Source organism: Cupressus sempervirens, chromosome 3 (assembly GCF_028749045.1).
Source record: "Cupressus sempervirens isolate cs-2001-9-10 chromosome 3, ASM2874904v1, whole genome shotgun sequence".
Classification (NCBI taxonomy): domain Eukaryota; kingdom Viridiplantae; phylum Streptophyta; class Pinopsida; order Cupressales; family Cupressaceae; genus Cupressus; species Cupressus sempervirens.
In genome coordinates this window covers 585,826,829-585,849,144 of record NC_143120.1, presented here as the reverse complement: position 1 = coordinate 585,849,144, position 22,316 = coordinate 585,826,829, and the positions used below count along the sequence as shown (strand labels likewise).

At 38.9% G+C, this 22,316-nt stretch overlaps 1 non-coding gene and 8 pseudogenes across 1 annotated transcript; all 9 read right to left on the bottom strand.

Moving 5' to 3' along the window:
- Positions 1 to 13,605: 13,605 nt before the first annotated feature.
- LOC149567803 (5S ribosomal RNA) lies at positions 13,606 to 13,724 on the bottom strand (annotated as a pseudogene).
- Positions 13,725 to 14,991: 1,267 nt separating this feature from the next.
- LOC149567802 (5S ribosomal RNA) lies at positions 14,992 to 15,110 on the bottom strand (annotated as a pseudogene).
- Positions 15,111 to 15,683: 573 nt separating this feature from the next.
- Positions 15,684 to 15,802, bottom strand: LOC149567801 (5S ribosomal RNA; annotated as a pseudogene).
- A 574-nt stretch (positions 15,803 to 16,376) lies between these two features.
- On the bottom strand, positions 16,377 to 16,495 carry LOC149567800 (5S ribosomal RNA; annotated as a pseudogene).
- Positions 16,496 to 17,746: 1,251 nt separating this feature from the next.
- Positions 17,747 to 17,865, bottom strand: LOC149567799 (5S ribosomal RNA; annotated as a pseudogene).
- A 570-nt stretch (positions 17,866 to 18,435) lies between these two features.
- LOC149567798 (5S ribosomal RNA) lies at positions 18,436 to 18,554 on the bottom strand (annotated as a pseudogene).
- Positions 18,555 to 20,136: 1,582 nt separating this feature from the next.
- LOC149567797 (5S ribosomal RNA) lies at positions 20,137 to 20,255 on the bottom strand (annotated as a pseudogene).
- Positions 20,256 to 20,804: 549 nt separating this feature from the next.
- On the bottom strand, positions 20,805 to 20,923 carry LOC149567796 (5S ribosomal RNA; annotated as a pseudogene).
- A 574-nt stretch (positions 20,924 to 21,497) lies between these two features.
- On the bottom strand, positions 21,498 to 21,616 carry LOC149567795 (5S ribosomal RNA). Its single transcript, XR_016363260.1, has one exon. It is a non-coding gene; the product is annotated as a 5S ribosomal RNA (ribosomal RNA).
- Between the last annotated feature and the right edge of the window lie 700 nt (positions 21,617 to 22,316).

Here is a 22,316-nt window from a genome sequence, read left to right as displayed (position 1 = left end):
CATATGTGTAGATATAAACATTAATCACAACATGTCCAATTTATTTGCAGATATATTTTCCTGTGAAGAAAGACCACGCCCGACAATATGAACGCTGAACAAAATGAGACAATGGCTGCATTGTGGGCTCAGTTCTAAAGAAAACCTAATAAATGTTATTGTCCTTGCAAGAAGTGTAAAGGATTAAAGACTCGAAGAATTCTAATCACAACAGCCCAAAGTCATTGTAGGCAACATGGTCATGTTGAAGGGGGTCACGATTTTTGTCCATTGCTATATGTGGATTTCCTACTGGAGGAACATGGAGGTGTGAATATCCAAGCTGAGGATAACACTCTCATGGAAGAAGATGATAATGTGCCAGAGGACATGATTGAAGAAGATGGTATTGGGGTAGGTGATGAAGAGGCTCACAATGATGGTACTAGTGAATCTAATAATGATGATGAAGATGGTCTTGATATACCTTTACTTGAGAAGGCACACGAGCCCTTATACAAAGGCTCCCAAACAACTCTACTCTTGGCTATAGTGTTGTTGGTGAACTTAAAGGTTATGAATGGTATATCCAATGTAGCAATGTCACGTATGCTAAGGTATGTCATTTTTGTCATCTTCAATGTTATCATACAATTACTATTCATTATATTAACAATGCATACTTGTTGTTATAGGTTGATTAGTGAGTTTTTGTTACCACCATCAAACATTTTGCCTCATTCGTACTGAGAATTATCTAACATTATGGATCAGATTGGAATGAAGTATCAAACGATACATGCATGTCCCAATGATCACATTCTATATCATAAACAATATGAATTTGTAGTAGAATTCCCTGATTGTCATAGTAGTAGATATTGATAAGATCAAATAACAAAAAAAGTGCCTTACAAGGTTCTTCGATACATTCCCATTATTCCACATCTTCAATAGTTATTCAGGTGCGCTAACTTGGCATAATTTATGGATTACCATGCATGCAGTAGAAGTCAAGATGACATTATGTGAATGCCTGCTCATGGTTTTGGATTTAAAGATATAGAAGAAACATGGTCACACTTTAAAGAAGAACCTCGTAATTTGAAGCTTTCATTGGCAGTGGACGGTGTCAATCCATATGGAGATATGAGATTTTTTTACTCAGTGTGGCCTATTTTTGTTATTAATAATAACATTCCTCCTTGGATGTCCATAAAGAGGGAGCACATAATGTTGTCAATGATTGTGCCAGGTATTTTTATCATTTTATAGTTATCTAAATTAATTTATAAATAGTGCATGAAAATGGTCATAATAATAATGTAATGTTTATGTTCATTCAATTACTAGGTAAATACCAAGTGAAAGATATGAATGTGTATATTGAGCCCCTAATTGATGAGTTCTTGAAGTTATGGAATGGCATCACTATGTATGACATCTCTAGACCAATAGGACATCGACAATTTCAATTCCATGCAATGCTTGTATGGACAATACATGATGCCCCTAGGTTAACTCATTTTTGTGGTATGTTATATTGTTAATATCACATATTTTTGGTCTGTTATAGTGCTTACAAATTACTATCAAATGTTTAAGTTGTGCATGATAATTGTACATGATCCACTTCTACATGATCTTGTAGGTCTTCAGACAAAGGGAAAATTCACATGTCCAGTTTGTGGTCCGAAGATGAAATTTCGTCATTTGAGAACTTTAAGAAAGCAGGTGTTTGATGAGTTTAGACACTTTCTCCACAATAATCATAGGTATCGAATTGCTGAATAACATCTTTTCAATGGGAAAGAAGAGACATCATCAAGGCCATGAAGAATGACACCTCATTTATGGAAGTTGGAATATGATCGACTAAATTGTCGAGGTAATATCCAATTTTTCATCCGAAGTTTAAAATTTGTATTTTGATATTGTCTTATATTTACTAACATTGTAATTGATGCTTGTGAAGGTCATCAAGGCATCAATGACCAACTTCCTAGAGGAATGAAAAGTTATCGTACTCAATTTAGTAGGTTACCATACTCTTTACTCCAATGTCCCCTCAAGGACTTACCTTCCAGGCTACCCCAAGTGCACTTAGAGTTTCCCAAACACCATAACTTCTTCCAAGGCTTCAACCTTCATTCTTCCTTTGTGAATCATCTCCTCATGGCCTTTCCACCATGTTCCATCCATCCATTCATTTTGGACAACTAATCTCTTACCCAACATTCATATCTAGCCTTAAAGCTAGTAGCCCTCACCAGTCACTAATTTGGATTTCTCTCCAATAGTTCCCAAACAAATAGGGAAACTAAAACCTGATTAAGATACCCTTTTGGGATCTATACATCCTCCCTAAGTTTCAATATCAACCCTTTTGGACCATACCCAAGATCCGATACCCCTAGCCTATCCACACTAGGCCTAATTCTCCAATTTTACACAGCAACCCACAACTCCACTGAACCCTACGATTCCAAAGGGTGAAACAGTCCTTCTAGGGGTTGAGAAATAATAGATTTTCAATATTTTAAGGTTCTAAACTTTACACAACACATTTGCCACCAAACCCTTGGTTTTGGGGTCACTAATCTAGGGCCTGTTCAACAGGACCTCTAATCATATCACCAGAACAAAATAATTGCATAAACACTTTGTAACTAATCCCCCCATATGAATTTGATCACCAAACATCTTCAATCCCAAAGTAAATTACTTTTAATATGACTAGTGTCTATATTGGTATGTACAGAATAGTGTAGAAATTGTACGGACAATCAAGAATTGAATAAAATTTCTTAGTTTTCTTGCACATTTGAAGCATATTTTGGTGGTGTAATCTTTCATTCATGTTGGGAAAGTGTTATTAAGAGACTTTGAATTAGATTTTATACATTTATTAACAGGTTTAAATCTTTATAGCTGCTGTCATGCTGAAAGTCATAGTTTTGCCTAGTTTAACATGAAGAAATGAGGGTTCCATCCAACGTGTACTCTTAACTGCTTCTTGAGATGGAACCCATAGCACTAACATGCAAAACTAACCTCTAATATGCAAGAAAAGTGAAGATTTGCAGGTTATTGTGAAAGAAATACAAAGTTGAGTGCTGGAAGGACTAATTTGGGTACCCAAATGAGTGCTAGGTGTTATACAGCCGTACATCTGGCTTAACAAGGTATAATTTTTATTTGATATTCTTTGAAGACATGATGACTAGATGGTGAATCCTAAGTTTTAGATCCTGGAAGTGTGCGCTTGACCTAGATTGGTGATACCCTTGATTTTGAGGGTTTTAAGGCTTGAATTTGGGGGTTTCATATCAAAAGTCCTCATAGGATGGAATTGATGATGGATTTTTCTAATTAGGCACAAAATATGATAAATCTATGAATTTGGTGGAGTTGGGATAAGTATATTGCATAGTTGCTTTGTAAAACCTCATGTTTTACCCTTGAAAAACAATGACAATCATGACTTTTGGCATATTTTTCCAAAGGAGTCCATATTAAGTTTTGAGTATGTTATACAACTCCCAAAAGGGTATTTGAAAAGCCTATTTATTTTCTTGGTGTTTTGGAAAGTTTCAGAGAAAAATCAAGAAAATAGGGTCTGCTGATCCAAAGAAGAGAATAGCCTAGTAAAGGGGAAAACTGGTCTTTTTTGTATCTACCAAAGATTTGTGGGTTTTGAAACCTTAGAAACATGTTGGTTGAAGTTTTTTAAGGTGTGTAGAGGTGGAGGAAACACTTGGTGAAGGTAAATCCAAGTTTGGAGTCTTTGGTGGCAATGTGTGCTTTTGGGAACACCATTGAAACATATGGGTTTGGGTCCATATTGTGTTTGAGTTTGCAAGTTTGTGGGTAGATCCTTCATCCTCTACACCATGTGACTAGTGTCTATATTGCATTCCTAAAGCAAGATTTTAAAATTGCAAACTTTTGAACCCATATGCTTGTATTCAATTTGCTTCACTCTTTGCACTTGTTTTATATTGATTTGGATATGTTGGGACTTTAGCAGCTTGTTATATATATAATTGGTCTACTAGGTTCTTTGCACTCTTTTTCTATTTATTTGTTTTGTGTCTTGCTAATCAAAAACCTAAATTGATTTGCAGCTCTGCAGTAGCTGGTATTATAACTTTGCTTCATGCGTGTTTGGACATGAAGTCAATTATCTTGGGAAAATATCATTATGTTCTTTATTTCCTTGTATTGGCCATGCAGGTTTGTATCATGTATTGGATGCATGTTTTCTATAATTTTAACTTGACATATAAACAAATTCTTAAAATATAATTGTCTTATATTTGCATTGACACAATATTGGCAATGAAATCATTGATTAAGTTGCTTTGATTAACGTATGAAATTATCTAAGTTAGATGAAGTTTTTGCAATGAAATCATAAGCATATTGGCTATATTCTTTACGTCGGTGCTGAAGCATTGTGGTCTGTGTGATAAGACCTAGTGAAATCCATATTTTCTATATAGTATATTTATATATATTATTTAGATCACAAACCAAATAGACTTGAATGACAAACAATAAAAAAAAGTTGAGAGAAGCTTTCAAATTTTCAATTCAAAATACCATTCTTTATTCCCTCATAACAATAGTCTATACAATTATGATTTTTCCAGCAATAACCCATTCTTGGTCATGGATCATGGTTTATAAACCTCCTAACACCTTCCCAAACCCTATCCAACAACCCAATGATCATTAAACTAAATTAAACATTCAAAACTCCTAGTTTGCCAACTAGTTATTATTATTTGAATTCAAAATTCTAGATTTCCCTGCAAACTAAATTTACCTATTTGCACCTATTAAAAAGGCATCAAAATGACTTAATCATGATTTTTATGATTTAAAACAATTATCCCAATACCTAGACCCTAAACACCCATATTTGTATCATTTGGTCATTTTTACCATTATTACATTATTCTTGACAATTGGGTCCTTTGACACCAATGTTGAGCTTATTATATATTAATGTCTTTAAAGGCTTGATTACATCAGTTTAGGTCCATATGACCTTTGAGCACATATATCATGCCTTCTAGGCCCCTTGGATCTCTATGACTCATCAATAGGTCTTGCACTACGGTACAATCTAAAAAATATGGTGCAACTATAAAATTTGACAGTGCATTTTGTTTGCAGTGCTAAGAGCACCTAGGAGGAGAATGTATAGTTTAATATTCTCAAAAGGACTTCCCATAGTGGGGCAATGAGGTTGGGTACATGATTAGGGATCACTAGGACTATTCCACATTGTAAGATGCCACTTGCACTAGTCATTGCATAAAGAACAACCAACCAAACGGAGTCCATAATGAAGAAGAAAGTGTGGGTATGAAAAATTTCCCATTAGAACAAAAAATGCTTTTGTTATGATAGCATTATTTTTTAACAAATCTGTGGTTTCTACATAGTTGTTAGTTCAAGTCATTAATTTTTTAGAGAAAAATGATTGACCCAGGATAGCTTCAAACAAATAGAAAAAAGCTTCAAGATGAAATCAAAGTAACACCAAGATTTGTGATGCTCCATGAAGGCCATAAAGATGCATAAACCTACAGGTGGTTATTCAATTGTTTCTTCTATTATTAGAAGCATCACCAATCTCTACAAGAACACAATCAATTGCAAAAATCATGAAAGTGATGTCCATCTCTCACAATCATTATCCCCTCTTAGTTTACCACATGAATTTAGTGGCAGTGTGGTGATGACCCCATTATTTAAGGTTTGTAGGAAGCCAAATACAAGTTTTCAAGCTTGTGCTTATTGTACAATAGTAATAGTCATCAACTCACTTTGACTGCTAAGCACGTCTGTGTTCTCTTCCTTTCCACAATGTGGAGGACAAGCTATTAGATTTTCCCTTACTTAAATATGTCCTCTAAGTGAGAATTTCCATTGCAACAACTATTTGATCAAATTAAGGATGTGATTTATCTCCAACATAAAATGTATGAACCTTTCCATGAAAAACAATTATGCTGCATGCTGGTCTCTTCTTCAAATTTCTCTCTTTCATCATTTGTTGCACCTTAGTTACCTTCTACCACAAGCCAACCACAACATACATATTTGATAGCAGGACATAATATCTAGGGTATGTGGGGTCTAAGATGAAAAGGTATTTTGAAACACGTTCTCCAAGCTCAATGTTCTTATGAATTTGATAGGCACCAAGCAATGCACCCTATACATTAGCATTAGGTTTAACATGCATAGCTTCAATAAATCTTTCTGCCTCATCTAGATGCCTTGCATGGCCAAGAAGATCAAACATGCAAGAATAGTGTTCCATGTTGGGCTCAATTTGATAGACTTGAGTCATGCAACCATAGTATTGCCAGCCCTCACTTAGAAGACCAGCATGACTACATGCAAACAAAATATGCACAAAGGTGATGTTGTTTGGCTTCATTCCACTATCTTGCATTTGTGCAAAAAGCTCCAATGTGTGTTGACCAAGCCCATGTAGTCCATAGCCAGCGATCATAACATTCTATGAAACCAAATCTCTTTCAGGAATTTTATTGAAAAGTTGTCTTGCTACCTTTAATTGTTTTTCACTAACCACTTAATTTTGTTACAAAGGACTTGGCAATCTAAGACCAGTTTCAAATACCCTTTTCAAAGTACTAAAAGACTCCAAAGTTTGGAACCTTGACTCCACTCCAGCATGCATTAATTACCCAACCGTGCACTTAGGCCTAATTAGCAAGTTTAGGCTTGGTCTACAAAGAAAATGGCCATGATATGGGTTGATGGATCAAACTCCCAACTTTAGAGTGTGCTTCTAGTCCAAATAAAGGTTCTTTGTCTTCACACCAAGTCCCAACTTCCCTCTTTCACACTGATTCATCAAATTGCATCAAATAAGGTCTAATACATGGGCATAGTCCTTTTTTTTAAAAATAGAAATTTAATACATAGATGCACACCTTTGAATAACATCCTTATGTACAAGTCAATCATTATCATAAAGATTATGTGTCAATAGATCAATGGCTAATACTTCATGCTTATATATTATGATCCAAATATAACCTTAAACTCCATTTACAAATCCTTTTTACTATCCATAAATCATATTTGTATACTATTCTCCAAATCTATCCTAGAACTCTATTGACAAGGTTTCCTTCTATCCATAAATTGGAAGTTAACATTCCCTTGCATTTTTACTCTTAGAAATAAGATTGAAATTATATGACCCAGTCACATACTCATTGTCAATAGATGTCTCAATGCTAAGAAAACTGAAAAGTGCACTAGGATCTCTATTTAATTTTCACAGTATATGTTTCATTTTTCTAAATGGATGTATTGTATCATATTTAATTTTCACTATTTTAAGAAATATTTTAATCCATTCCATGTGGGTGTTGCAGGAAGCATATATCGATTCAGGATCTCTAATGTTGGAATAGCCACTTCTTTAAATTCTTGATTAGCATGGAACTCTGTAGTCTACATAAATAATAAGATGGCAATTGTGGTTGGCAGTACATTCTGAAAGTTGGTGAAGGTGCTGCGGCTAGGTGCCTAAGCGGATTTGTGGGCATGGATGTTCCTCCACCATTGGGTCCGACATGGTATGTTGTGCCATGTAATTTTTCTTTTCTATTTGCAAACATAGATTTAGAGTAAGTTTTTTTAAACACTGATTTTTTTTAAGAATTCTCGGAGATATTTTCATGAGTGCATACCATACAGTTTTTGATTACGGGAACTTAAGAGTAGGCTTTGCTAGGTAGAAGCTGCCTAATAATGCACATATATTTTGTCTACTGTGAACAATTAGTGCAATATTGTGTATAGGCAAACCATGCACATTAACTCATCATTGTGAACCTCTCTAAATTGTCTTTTATTGCTTTTGATGCCTTCTTGTGTGGACTATTTAAGTATCTGGTGTCTTATTATACGTAGTTTGTTCTATGATGTTACTATTGTAATCTAATATATGTCTAGCAAACAACAATGTAAACTCTGTTAAGGAAAGTGTCAAGATGTATTAGACTAGATATGCAACATCAAGCAATCAAATGATTTGGACTGGATATGCAAATGGATTTCTTGTGCAGTGGGATTGCCAAGGTAATCATATTCAGGAATTCATGCATTCATCTGCTGCTATTCAATGTTTTTGTGAAAGAAATTTAAATTATTAAGAACTCCATGATTATAATTGATTAAAATAATTAAAGTTTATATAACTGGAAAAAAAAATTTCTCTATAGTTTGGAGCAATGTACATACCTCATTCAATTTTGGAAAAGAGTGATTTATGTCTGGTAACTTTTTAAAACCATAATATTTCAGTCAGGTTTTGGCTGGGCATTATTATGTTTCTAAGAGCTACAGTGGCAAGAAATAATCCTTGTTGACGTAGTGATTTTCTGGGAAGTTGGGAAGAGGATAGAAGCAAAGGTGGGAATATGCATGTCAGTATAGATAGGCCTGAATATTTGAGGAACTCTATAGTAGTATTGGTTGAGGTCATATACAGGGATTACATTATATCTAATGTTACATTTCCATTTCAGCTGTACTCTTTTTCTTCAAAAGAAGCACAACAAAAGGGCAAGTATAAATTTACAATGTGAGTATATATATATATATTTTCCTATTAACACTAAAATGTGGTCACCAACTTGGATTGTTTCCTCTATTTTATGCCACAAATTGCCCCTCTTGAAATAGGGCTTGACAAAAAACAGAGGCTGAATTGGGTTTTCATCCTCTTCCTCCTATGAAGGAATATGAAAGGGGCTGAACTTTATCCTTTGATTAGGGACATCCAGCAAGCCTCCATGTAAAAAAGACAAATCATCTAAGAATTAGAAATGATCAAATTAGAGCTCCTATTGAAAACAATGGTTGGAAGCTATTTTTTCCCACAAAAATTATCATTAACAACTAATAGACTGGGAAAAGATACCTCTACCTCTAACGTATGATTTGTAATTGCACCACTTGCTACAACAAGAATTGTGGAAATTACAAAGAAAGAAATGAACCCATAAAACATATTTGATTCCAAAAAATATTAGGAACCATCTCATTACTATCTCGATATCCCCACCAAAACAATAGAAACTGGCCTTTGCATACTTGTGGATGAGAAAATGCACCTTCAATTTTTTTTGTAGTCTCAACAGGAATATCATAAGTTGCACATCCTTGAGAGTATACCACAACTTCCTCCAAAGGTGGAATAAAGCCACGGTTTCTTGCAGATAGAATAGTTGATACAAAGTCTAGAACACATATGTCTGTACATATGCTTGCAACTAATACCTAGATTGAAAAATGTCACTAGCATAACAATAAAAATCAAAGGAAAAATGTATATGCAAAGCTTAATAGTTGTCTAAAACAAGAATCAAGAAAAGAAAGGAAAAAGAGGCCAAATTTCAGAATTTCTTTTACAATAGGTGTCTTGTTCTTCAAACTTATACATAGGCTCTTTTAAATTTTTTCTTCTGGCTCTACTATTTTTCTTCTCTTACTTACAACATGTATGAAGTTGATTGAGCTCTTCTTCTCTATTGCTCTATTGGATTGCATTGTCAACTCTTCTATTTCTATCTATCTAGTTTCTCTTTTTCTTCCTTCTATAATTGCAGTCCAACATAAATCAGCTTATTTTTATGAAAATCACGAGAAGATTCTCCCTTAATTTGACTCTTGTTTTTAGGCCATCACAAAGTAACTCCTACCAATTAGATCCATCAGAATTGGTGATATAGATCAGTCATTGAGATATGATAGCTACAATCATTATGATTTGGTTAAGGTGTTGCCCTAGAAATACTTAGGAAGAGAAAACATCATTCATGTTTCACAATTGTCTACTAAAGATCCATAACATTGTTTAGTTCTTTGCCTGGACCTCATCATATTGTAATATAAGGAACCATTAGTGTGAGCTTTAATCAATGTTGCTTCTCAAATTTGTATCGTTCTTTGTCGATTTGGAGTTTACCCATGCATGGGTAATTTGTAGAAATGGATGTCTATCCACTGTTTTCTTTAACTAAAGCACACAGTCACTTTATGGTTATTCATGAGGGCAAGCATCATTTTAAGAAGGCCCGCTGCATTGATTATTGGAGTAAGATGAGAATCTTATAGAAGCCTAAGAAACGGAGATGTCAAGAAATGAACATACATGAACAGACATGAACATACTGTGCCACACATCATCATACTGTACCTTTTAATCAACTTTGTCATGATACTGTTATTACTACTAGGAAGACTTAACTGGTAAACAGTAACATCCAACATTGTAGTTTGTAGAAATTATAAGTAATAAAGAAGCTCAAGGTAATTGAAATTGTAACCCAAAGTTTGCAAGAAAAACATGCCATCAAAAAACTAGCAAAAAGACAAGCTAGACGACTAAAATTATTAAGATCAAAAAGACTGGAAGCAACTACAAGCAGGAGATGTAGAAGAGGTACCAAAAGCCTTAGCACTAAATATCCACAGAAATGAAGTGCTACATCAAAATGACTGAACAACAAAAGGCAGTTATGTAGTATTTGATCTCTATTACTATAAGTTTGTTTAGCTTGCTTTGTGGGTACACAATGGAAGCTTCAACACCTTTGTAAATTGTGGATTTATAGTGATATTTACTATGCATTTTACTTTCCAAGAATTGTTCATTGATAAGTTCCAAAGATGGTAGTTTAATTTTACCATTTGGCAAATATCTTGATAGTGAGCAAAACAATCAAGGAACCACCATTTCATATGAAAGGCTTTGAAATAACAAAAAAACAAAAATTCGTCCCATGCAACATATAAAGTGAATATTATTTAACTATTTAAACACCCATGGAAAACGTACATTTAAGGCGGTATATTTTAATGTTGTATTTAATATATTTATTCAAAATCATACATCAAAAGCATCAAAGTAGGTGAAGGCCTTGAAATTCCATTATAACAAGAAACACATCCAATCTTGAATAAGGGCTGATTGATTGATATATCCTCTAACAAAAATTGGATAGAACAACATTTATAGGAAATTATCATCAACTCAGACTCATATTTTCACATTGGTCCCCACTCTTATGGTAGATCTCAAATGTATGTCTTATTGCAAGAGGAAGATCAAGGATCATTCCTCAAAATTTGTAGGTACAACAATTGTGAAGGATACACTAGCAAAATTGCACCCTTATTGACAAAGAGATTGGCTCAGTTGCTTCCTTGGTACAAGACTTAAAGTTTTCTTTTGTGCCAAATAGATAAGCCTTACTCAGCACTCAACACAAACACTCAGTATTCATTACATATCATTCGAGATCAAATGGGTGTGTGGGATTATATGCACAGTAAATAATAAAGGAGGGAATTGAACCCTCCCTAATGCTCGCACTTGTTGAGGTCCACTTTAGTAATGGCCCTTCCTATGAAATTGTTGTCTAAAACTTTTCTAATGAGATAATGTGTTATGAGCTCTTCATCTGTGGGATGGAACGCGAATCCAAGAGGCAGTTGTGCATTACCCATATCATGACTATATATAACTAAAGTTAAAAGCCTTTATTATTGAATTCTCTTCCCTATCACCCATATTCATTTCCTTTGCTATTCATGCTTCACATGGGAGTCTTTTTATATGATGATTTATTGTCAATCATGTCCATTCGCTACGAAACAATTCTTATTCTACAAATTTGAGATGCTAGAACTTTTGTGGATGTGCAAGCCATTAAACATACTATAGGGAAGATGACGAACTTAATCTCAACTGTCAGACTCATGCAAGTGATGTTTTATTGTAGAATCTTAACATATGGTTGTTCAAATTTTGTATCTCCTAAATGATTTCCTTTTAGCGTATAAGTTGTTGTGCATAGTTTCCAAGTTTGGTTATTGTATCGGGCATATTAATGAAGAAGCATATTAGTTACTATCGGTGATTACGACAGTTTGATTAGTTATTGTTGATATTTTTTAGGCATTCTATAAAATAGTTCACATGCCTTCTATATGATATGACATTTTGCATGCATCCTGCAGTCTCTCATCTGGCTGATGATGGATTACAGAGAGTGATCTGAAATGATGACACTAAAAAATATCACAATCATATCCAAAATGAACTTGCATTACAAATGGATTGTGGAAATCTGATATTGTTGATTTTGCATGCATGTCTACCAGGACAATCACAACTTAAACATTGTCTTGGTAGACATGCATGCAAAATCAACAATATTAGATTTCCACAATTCATTTGTAATGCAAGTTCATTTTGGATTTGATTGTGATGTTTTTTAGTGTCATCATTTCATATCACTCTCCGTAATCCATCATCAGCCGGATCAGACACTACAGGATGCATGCAAAATGTCATATCATAGGCAAAGCATGTGAACTATTTTATAGAATGCCTGAAAAAAATTTACACCCAGGCATTGGTAAAAATTTCTACCTTCATTGGTCAAAATTTCTACCTTCAACAGTCAAAATTGTCAACCTTCATTGGTTGAAAGTTCTACCTTCTTGGTCAATATTTCCTACCTTCAATGGTCAAACTTTTCGACCATCATTGGTCAAAATTTCTAAATTTCTTGGTCAACATTATCTACCTTCATTGGTCAAACTTTTAGAACATCATTGGTCAAAATTTCTACCTTTGTTGGTCAACATTTCCACCTTTGTTGGTCAAACTTTTTGACCTTTATTGGTCAAAATTTCTACCTACATTGGTCAAAATTTCTACCTTCATTGGTCAAAATTTCCAGCTTTCATGGCCAATACTTTCTACCATCATTTGTCAAAATTTCTACTTTTATTGGTTGAAATGAAAATCTTTAATGGTCGAAATTTTGACCAATTCTAGGCAAAACTTTCAATGTGGCTATTGAAGTTTGTTGACCAACGTATTGGTCGAAATTTTGACCAACAAGAATGTTGGTCGAACTTTCGACCAAAATTTTTTTGACCAATGCGTTGGTCGAAGTTGGTCGAAGTTTCGTCAAAATGTGGGTCAAAATTTTGACCAATAATGGTCAAAAAATGGCCTCAGATGTAGTAGTGCATGCGCCTTATTGAAAACTTGGAGCGCACCTTATCGAGCACCCAGAATGTACGGGAGAGTAAAAAACACTTTGACACTAAGAACACACCTTATCTGGCACTCTGAAGGCGCCAATAGGAAGAGAGGCACGGGTATCTCTCCAAACAACTCCTCCCAATGAAGCCACATGGATAGTTTGAAGAAGAACGGAGATGCGGGTCAAACGTTACGGCCCCCGGAAGTTCTTGGATCAATTTCCTGATCTTGTAAGCTCTTGCTTTCCTCATCACAAGAATTGGTTGTTCGATTGACCGATTCATCCTTATGGAGATTACTTTGTTGAGGAACATAAGTTTTACAGTGCCTTTGGTGCCTGGGATGGGCCTTATCTAGCACTAACTTATCGAGCGCTCATGATGAATGTGAGTTGGGGTACGTGATAAGAGGGGAATGGGAGATTGAAAATGGGCTTTGAGGAGCACGGGAGCAGCACAAATACGAAAATGACACAATCGGATGCTCAAAAAAGTAAAAGAAGGGTGCAACACCGGGACTTCCCAGGAGGTCACCCATCCTAGTACTACTCTGGCCCAAGTGCGCTTAATTGCAGAGTTCTGATGGGAATCAGTGGACTAATGCTGGTATAATCGCACCCGACATTGAACTCTCACACCCTCGTGTTAGCCCATGCATCATAATGCAACCTTGTACAGGACGCACCTTATCGAGCACTCAGAGTGCACCTTATCGAGCACCCATAATGCACAGGAGAGTAAAAAATAGTTTGACATTGAGAACGCACCTTATTCAGCACTCGACAGGTGCCAATAGGAAGAGAGGCACGGGTATCTCTCCAAACGACTCCTCTAAATGAAACCACGTGGATAGTTTGAAGAAGAATGAAGATGTGGGTCAAACGTTATGGCCCTCGAAAGTTCTTGGATCAATTTCCTGATCTTGTAAGCTCTTGCTTTCCTCATCACAAGAATTGGTTGTTCGATTGACCATTTCATCCTTATGGAGATTACTTTGTTGAGGAACATAAGTTTTACAGTGCCTTTGGTGGTTGGGATGGGCCTTATCTAGCACTAAATTATCGAGCGCTCACGATGAACGTGAGTCAGGGGACGCAATGAGAGGGGGATAGGAGATTGAAAACGGGCTTTGAGGAGCATGGGAGCAGCACAAAAACAACAATGACACAATTGGATGCTCAAAAAAGTAAAAGAAGGCTGCAACACCGGGACTTCTTGAGAGGTCACCCATAGTAGTACTACTTTGGCCCAAGTGTGCTTAATTGCGAATTTTTGATGGGATCCGGTGCACTAACGCTGATATGATCACACCCGACATAAAACTCTCACACCCTCGTGTTAGCCCATGCATCATAATGCAACCTTGTAGAGGACGTGCCTTATCAAGCACTCGGAGTGCAACTTATCGAGCACCCAAAATGCATGGGAGAGTAAAAAACAATTCAACACTGAGCATGCACCTTATCCGACACTCGAAAGGTACCAATAGGAAGAGAGGCACAGGTATCTCTCCAAACGACACCTCCCAATGAAGCCACATGGATAGTTTGAAGAAGAACGGAGATGCGGGTCAAACATTATGGCCCTTGGAAGTTCTTGGATCAATTTCTTGATCTTGTAAGCTCTTGCTTTCCTCATCAGAAGAATCGATTGTCCGATCGACCGTTTCATCCTTATGGAGATTACTTTGTTGAGGAACATGAGTTTTACAGTGCCTTTGGTGCCTAGGATGGGCCTTATCTAGCACTAACTAATTGAGCGCTCACGATGAACATGAGTCGTGGTACGTGATGAGAGGGGGATAGGAGATTGAAAACGGGCTTTGAGGAGCATGGGAGTAGTGCAAATACAACAATGACACAATCGAATGCTCAAAAAAGTAAAAGAAGGGTGCAACACCGAGACTTCTCGAGAGGTCACCCATTCCTGTACTACTCCGGCCCAAGCGCGCTTAACGATGGAGTTCTGATGGGATCCGATGCACTAACACTGGTATGATCACACTCAACATCAATCTTTCCCACCCTCATGTTAGCCCATGCATCATAATGCAACCTTGTAGAGGACACACCTTATCGAGCACTTGGAGCGCACCTTATCAAGCACCTAGAATGCACGAGAGAGTAAAAACACTTTGACACTAAGAATGCACCTTATCTGGGACTCGGAAGGTGCCAATAGGAAGAGAGGCATGGGTATCTCTCCAAATGACTCCTCCCAACAAAGCCACGTGGATAGTTTGAAGAAGAACGGAGATGCGGGTCAAACGTTATGGCCCCCGAAAGTTCTTGGATCAATTTCTTGATCTTGTAAGCTCTTGCTTTCCTCATCACAAGAATCAATTGTCCAATCAATCATTTCATCCTTATGGAGATTACTTTGTTGAGGAACATAAGTTTTACAGTGCCTTCGGTGCCTGGGATGGGCCTTATCTAGCACTAACTTGTCGAGCACTCATGATGAACATGAGTCGAGGTACGTGATGAGAGGGGGATGGGAGATTGAAAATGGGCTTTGAGGAGCACAGGAGCAGCGTAAATACCACAATGACACAACTGGATGCTAAAAAATTTAAAAGAAGGGTGCAATACCAGGACTTCCCAGGAGGTCACCCATCCTAGCACTACTCTGGCCCAATCGCGCTTAACTACGAAGTTTTGATGGGATCCGGTGCACTAACGCTGGTATGATTGCACCCGACATCAAACTCTCACACCCTCGTGTTAGCCCATCCATCATAATGCAACCTTGTATAGGATGCACCTTATCGAGCACTCAGAGCGCACCTTATCGAGCACCCAAAATGTACAGGAGAGTAAAAAACACTTCGATACTGAGAACGCACCTTATCCGGCACTTGAAAGGCACCAATAGCAAGAGAGACATGGGTATCTCTCCAAATGACTCCTCCCAATGAAACCAAGTGGATAGATTGAAGAAGAACGGAGATGCGGGTCAAACGTTATGGCCCCCAGAAGTTCTTGGATCAATTTCCTGATCTTGTAAGCTCTTGCTTTCCTTATCACAAGAATCATTTGTTCAATCGACCATTTCATCCTTATGGAGATTACTTTGTTGAGGAATATAAGTTTTACAATGCCTTTGGTGGCTGGGATGGGCCTTATCTAGCACTAACTTATGAAGCGCTCACGATGAACGTGAGTCGGGGTACGAAACTAGAGGGGGATGGGAGATTGAAAACAGGCTTTGAGGAGAATGAGAGTAGTGCAAATACAATAATGACGCAACTTGATGCTCAAAAAAGTAAAAGAAGAGTGCAACACCGGGACTTCTCGGGAGGTCAACCATCCCAGTACTACTCCAGCCCAAGCATGCTTAACTGTGGAGTTCTGATGGGATCCGGTGCACTAACGCTGGTATGATCACACCCGACATCAAAATCTCACACCCTCATGTTAGCCCATGCATCATAATGCAATCTTGTATACAACACACCATATCGAGCACTCAAAGTGCACCTTATCGAGCACCTAGAATGCACAAGAGAGTAAAAACCACTTCAGCACTAAGAACGCACCTTATCTGACACTCGGAAGGCACCAATAGGAAGAGAGGCATAGGTATCTCTCCAAATGACTCCTCCTAATGAAGCCACATGGATAGATTGAAGAACAACGGAGATGTGGGTCAAACGTTATGGCCTCCGGAAGTTCTTGGATCAATTTCCTGATCTTGTAAGCTCTTTCTTTCGTCATCACAAGAATTGATTGTCCGATCAAATGTTTCATCCTTATGGAGATTACTTTGTTGAGGAACATAAGTTTTACAGTGCCTTTGGTGCTTGGGATGGGCCTTATCTAGCACTCACGGTGAACGTGAGTCGGGGTATGCGATGAGAGGGGGATGGGAGATTGAAAATGGGCTTTGGGGAGCACGGGAGCAGCGCAAATACAATAATGACACAATCGGATGCTCAAAAAAGTCAAAGAAGGGTGCAACACCTGGAGTTTCTGGGAGGTCACCCATCCCAGTACTACTCCATCCCAAGTGTGCATAACGACGAAGTTTTAATGGGATCCGGTGCACTAACGCTAGTATGATCACACCCGACATCAAACTCTCACACCCTCGTGTTAGCCCATGCATCATAATGCAACCTTGTATAGGACGCACCTTGTCGAGCACTCATAGCGCACCTTATCGAGCACCCAGAATGCACGGGGGAGTAAAAAACACATCGACATTGAGAACGCACCCTATCCAACACTCGAAAGGGGCCAATAGGAAGAGAGGCATGGGTATCTCTCCCAATGACTCCTCCCAATGAAGCCACGTGTATAGTTTGAAGAAGAACAGAGATGCAGGTCAAACGTTAGGCCCCTAGAAGTTCTTGGATCAATTTCCCGATCTTTTAGACTCTTTCTTTCCTCATCACAAGAATTGGTTGTCACATCGACCGTTTGATCCTTATGGAGATTACTTTGTTGAAGAACATAAGTTTTACAATGCCTTTGGTGCTTTGGATGGGCCTTATCTAGCACTAACTTATAGAGCGCTCACGATGAACGTGAGTCGGGGTACGTGATGAGAGGTGGATGGGAGATTGAAAATGGGCTTTGAGGAGCACGAGAGTAGTGCAAATACAACAATGACACAACCAGATGCTCAAGAAAGTAAAAGGAGGGTGCAACATCGAGACTTCCTGGGAGGTCACCCATCCCAGTACTACTCCGGCCCAAGTGCGTTTAACTGCAGAGTTCTGATGGGATCCTTTGCACTAATGCTGGTATGATCGCACCCGACATCAAACTCTCACACCCTCATGTTAGCCCATGCATCATAATGCAACCTTGTATAGGATGCACCTTATCGAGCACTTAGAGCACACCTTATCGAGCACCCAAAATGCATGTGAGAGTAAAAAATAATTCGATACTGAGAACGCACCTTATTTGGCACTCGGAAGGCACCAACAGGTAGAAAGGTATGGGTATCTCTCCAAACAACTCCTCCCAATGAAGCCATGTGGATAGTTTGAAGAATAACAGAGATGCGGGTCAAACATTATGGCGTCGAAAGTTCTTGGATCAATTTCTTGATCTTGTAAGCTCTTGCTTTCATCATCACAAGAATCGGTTGTCCCATCGACCATTTCATCCTTATGGAGATTACTTTGTTGAGGAACATAATTTTTACAGTGCCTTTGGTGCCTGGGATGGGCCTTATCTAGCACTAACTTATCGAGCGCTCATAATGAACGTGAGTCGGGGTACATGATGAGAGTGGGATGGGAGATTGAAAACGGGTTTTGAGGAGCACAGGAGCAATGCAAATACAATGACACAATCGGATGCTCAAAAAAGTAAAAGAAGGGTGCAACACTGGGACTTCTTGGGAGGTCACCTATCCTAGTACTACTCTAGCCCAAGCATGCTTAACTGTGGAGTTCTGATGGGATCCGGTACACTAACGCTGGTATGACTGCTCCCGACATCAAACTCTCACACCCTCGTGCTAGCCCATGCATCGTAATGCAACCTTGTATAGGACATACCTTATCGAGAACTCGCACCTTATCAAGCACCCATAATGCACGAGAGAGTAAAAAACACTTTGACACTGAGAACACACCTTATCCGGCACTTGAAAGGCAGTAATAGGAAGAGATTCACTAGTATCTCTCCAAACAACTCCTCCCAATGAAGCCACGTGGATAGTTTGAAGAAGAATGGAGATGCGGGTCAAACGTTATGGCCCTCGGAAGTTCTTGGATCAATTTCCCAATCTTGTAAGCTCTTGCTTTCCTCATCACAAGAATCGGTTGTCCGATCACAGTGCCTTTGGTACTTGGGATGGGCATTATCTAGCACTAACTTATCGAGCGCTCACGATGAATGTGAGTCAGGGTACACAATGAGAGCGGGATAGGAGATTGAAAACGGGCTTTGTGGAGCATGAGAGCAGCGCAAATACAATAATGACACAAATGGATGCTCAAAAAAGTAAAAGAAGGGTACAACACCGAGACTTCTCAGGAGGTCACCCATCCTAGTACTACTCTTGCCCAAGCTCGCTTAACTACAGAGTTTTGATGGGGCTCGGCGCACTAACGCTAGTATGATCACACCCAACATCAAACTCTCACACCCTCGTGTTAGCCCATGCATCATAATGCAACCTTGTATAGGATGCACCTTATCGAGCACCCAGAATACACAGGAGAGCAAAAAAAACTCTGACACTGAGAACGCACCTTATCTGGCACTTGGAAGGCGCCAATAGGAAGAGATGCATGGGTATCTCTCCAAACAACTCCTCCCAATGAATCCATGTGGATAGTTTGAAGAAGAATGGAGATGTTGGTCAAACGTTATGGTCCCCGAAAGTTCTTGGATCAATTTCTCGATCTTGTAAGCTCTTGCTTACCTCATCAAAAGAATCAGTTGTCCCATCGACCATTTCATCCTTATGGAGATTACTTTGTTAAGGAACATAAGTTTTATAGTGCCTTTGGTGCCTTGGATGGGCCTTATCTAGCACTAACTCAGAGTGCACCTTACAGTGCCTTTGGTGCCTGGGATGGGCCTTATCTAGCATCTAGAATGCACAGGAGAGTAAAAAACACTTCGACACTGAGAACACACCTTATTTGGCACTTGGAAGGCGCCAATAGGAAGAGAGGCATGGGTATCTCTCCAAATGACTCCTCCCAATGAAGCCATGTGTATAGTTTGAAGAAGAATGGAGATGCGTGTCAAACGTTATGGCCCCTGAAAGTTCTTGGATCAATTTTTTGATCTTGTAAGCTCTTGCTTTCCTCATCACAAGAATCAGTTGTCCGATCGACTGTTTCATCCTTATAGAGATTACTTTGTTGAGGAACATAAGTTTTAGAGTGCCTTTGGTCCCTGGGATGGGCCTCATCTAGCACTGACTTATCGACCGCTCAAGATGAACGTGAGTCGTGGTATGCGATGAGAGGGGGATGGGAGATTGAAAACGGGCTTTGAGGAGCATGGGAGCAGCAAAAATACAACAATGACACAACCGAATGCTCAAAAAAGTAAAAGAAGGGTGCAACATCAGGATTTTTGGGGAGGTCACCCATCCTAGTACTACTCTAGCCCAAGCGCACTTAACTGCGGAGTTCTAATGGGATTCAGTGCACTAACACTGGTATGATCACACCAGACATCAAACTCTCACACCCTCGTGTTAGCCCATGCATTGTAATGCAACCTTGTATAGGACGCGCCTTATCAAGCACTCAGAGCACACCTTATCAAGCACCTAGAATGAACAGAAATGTAAAAAACACCTCAACATTGAGAATGCACCTTATCCAGCACTCGAAAGGCACTAATAGGAAGAGAGGCATGGTTATCTCTCCAAACAACTCCTCCCAATGAAGCCATGAGGATAGTTTGAAGAAGAACAGAGATGCGGGTCAAACGTTATGGCCCCCGAAAGTAAGCTCTTGCTTTCCTCATCACAAGAATCGGTTGTCCCATCGATTGTTTCATCCTTATGGAGATTAATTTTTTGAGGAACATAAGTTTTACAGTGCCTTTGGTGCCTGGGATGGGCCTTATCTAGCACTAACTTATCGAGCACTCATGATGAACATGAGTCGGGGTACGCAATGAGAGGGGGATGGGAGATTGAAAACTGGCTTTGAGGATCATGGGAGCAGTGCAAATACAACAATGACACAACTGGATGCTCAAAAAAGTAAAAGAAGGGTGCAACATCGAGACTTCCCAGGAGGTCACCCATCCCAGTACTACTCCTGCCCAAGTGCGCTTAACTGCAAAGTTCTGATGGGATCCGGTGCACTAATGATGGTATGGTCGCACCCAACATGAAACTCTTACACCCTCATGTTAGCCCATGCACCATAATGCAACCTTTTATAGGACGTGCCTTATCGAGCAATTGGAGCACACTTTATCGAGCACCCAGAATGCACAGGAGAGTAAAACACACTCTAACATTGAGAAAGCACCTTATCCGGCAGTCAAAAAGCACCAATAGGAAGAGAGGAACGAGTATCTCTCCAAACAACTCCTTGCAATGAATCCACGTGGATAGTTTGAAGAAGAACAGAGATGCGGGTAAAATGTTATGGCCCCCAGAAGTTCTTGGATCAATTTCCTGATCTTGTAAGCTCTTGCTTTCCTCATCACAAGAATTGGTTTTCCCATCGACCGTTTCATCCTTATGGAGATTACTTTGTTGAGTAACATAAGTTTTACAGTGCCTTTAGTGCCTAGGATGGGCCTTATCTAGCACTAACTTATCAAGCGCTCATGATGAACGTGAGTCGGGGTACTCAATGAGAGGGGGATGGGAGATTGAAAATGGGCTTTGAGGAGCATAGGAGTAGCGCAAAAACAACAATGACACAATCGGATTCTCAAAAAAGTAAAATAAGGGTGCAACACCAGGACTTCCTGGGAGGTCACCCATCCTAGTACTACTCTGGCCCAAGTGCGCTTAACTACGGAGTTCTGATGGGATCTGGTGTACTAACACTGGTATGATCGCACACAACATCAAACTCTCACACCCTCGTCTTATCCCATGCATCATAATGCAACCTTATATAGGACGCACCTTATCAAGCACCCAAAATGCACGGGAGAGAAAAAAAAACTCCGACACTGAGAACACACCTTATTCGACACTTGAAAGGTGCCAATAGGAAGAGAGGCATAGGTATCTCTCCAAACAACTCCTCCCAGGGAAGCCACATGGATAGTTTGAAGAAGAATGGAGATGCAAGTCAAACGTTATGGCCCTTGGAAGTTCTTGGATCAATTTCTCAATCTTGTAAGCTCTTGCTTTCCTCATCACAAGAATCGGTTGTCCGATTGATCGTTTCATCATTATGGAGATTACTTTGTTGAGGAACATAATTTTTATAGTGCCTTTGGTGCCTGGTATGGGCTTTATCTAGCAATAACATATCAAGTGCTCACAATGAATGTGAGTCGGGGTGTGCGATGAGAGGGGGATGGGAGATTGAAAACGGGCTTTGAGGAGCATGGGAGTAGCGCAAATACAACAATGACACAACCGGATGCTCAAAAAAGTAAAAGAAGGGTTCAACACTGAGACTTCCTGGGAGGTCACCCATCCTAGTACTACTACGGGCCAGGTGCGCTTAACTGGGGATATCTCTCCAAACAACTCCTCCCAATGAAGCCACATGGATAGTTTGAAGAAGAATGGTGATGGGGGTCCAATGT